At 42.4% G+C, this 1,061-nt stretch overlaps 1 protein-coding gene across 1 annotated transcript in view; it reads left to right on the forward strand.

The window, feature by feature from the left end:
- Sgsm1 (small G protein signaling modulator 1) overlaps positions 1-1,061 on the forward strand; it is a 121,239-nt gene that overhangs the window by 102,770 nt on the left and 17,408 nt on the right. The gene's annotated exons all lie outside the window — the stretch shown is intronic.

Genomic DNA, 1,061 nt, shown 5'->3' on the forward strand with positions numbered 1-1,061 from the left:
AGAATGAAAAGAGAGAGCAAAAAGGAAGAAGGGTGTTTCCCACCTCACTTGAAGATGCTAGTCCTCATAGAAGGGAGGGGCCTCACTGGTGTCCTGATATCTCCCTCAGACAAAGTCATCACAAGGAAACTTCAAACCAGCCCTTTTTGTGAATACAAAGGCAAAAATCTTTAGAAAAACTTTCAACAAATTCAATCCAAAAAGACATAAAATGATTACATGGCTAAGTGGGGCTCATCCCAGGAATGCAAGGATGATTCAGTGTCTAAAAATCAATCAATGTACTTCACCCCCTTAATACAATACAGGCCTCTGTGGGGACCATCTGTGCCTGCAGCCCCAGTACTCTTGAGGTACAGTAAACTCTTTCACCTAAGATCAGGAACAAATAAAGACGTCTACTTTCCCCCTACAGTTTCAGGCTAGGGCAACTGAGAGAGAAAAAGGAATGACGGAAGCTGGACAGAGTGGTGTACACCTATAATCCCAGCACAAGCACATGGGAGGTGGAGGCAGGAAGGTCAGAGAGAAGTTCAAGGTCATATTTGGCTGCATAGTGAGTTCAAACCAGCTAGAGCTATATGAGACCCTGTCTCGAAAAAATATTGAAGAGAATTGGAAAGGAAATAAAGCTATCTGTGGTATCGCTAGTCACAGAAAACATGACTTTACATATAGAAAATCCAAGGAATACTATGTAAATAGGATAAATGAGTCCCTGGAGGATGTAGAATATAAGATCAATAATCAGAAATGTTCTATACAGTTGAACAATTCCAAAATCAAATCGGGGAAAAACTTCAATCTGTAGTGTCATCTAGAAGAATGAAGTGCTTTTGACTAAATCTGACCAAGGTGCATGAGTTTATTGAAAAACCATAAAACATTAAAGAAATGGAAGGACAGGCTGGGGAGGTGGCTCAGCAGTTAAGAACACTGTTCTTGCAGAAGACCCAGATTCGAATCCCAGCACCCACATGGCAGCTAACAACTGTCCATAACTCCAGCTCCAGGGGATCCGACAGCCTCTTCTGTCCTCTGCGGGCATTGCATGACATGGG

The sequence above is a fragment of the Nannospalax galili genome, unplaced genomic scaffold (genome assembly GCF_000622305.1).
Source record: "Nannospalax galili isolate Female #2095 unplaced genomic scaffold, S.galili_v1.0 scaffold103, whole genome shotgun sequence".
Lineage (NCBI taxonomy): Eukaryota > Metazoa > Chordata > Mammalia > Rodentia > Spalacidae > Nannospalax > Nannospalax galili.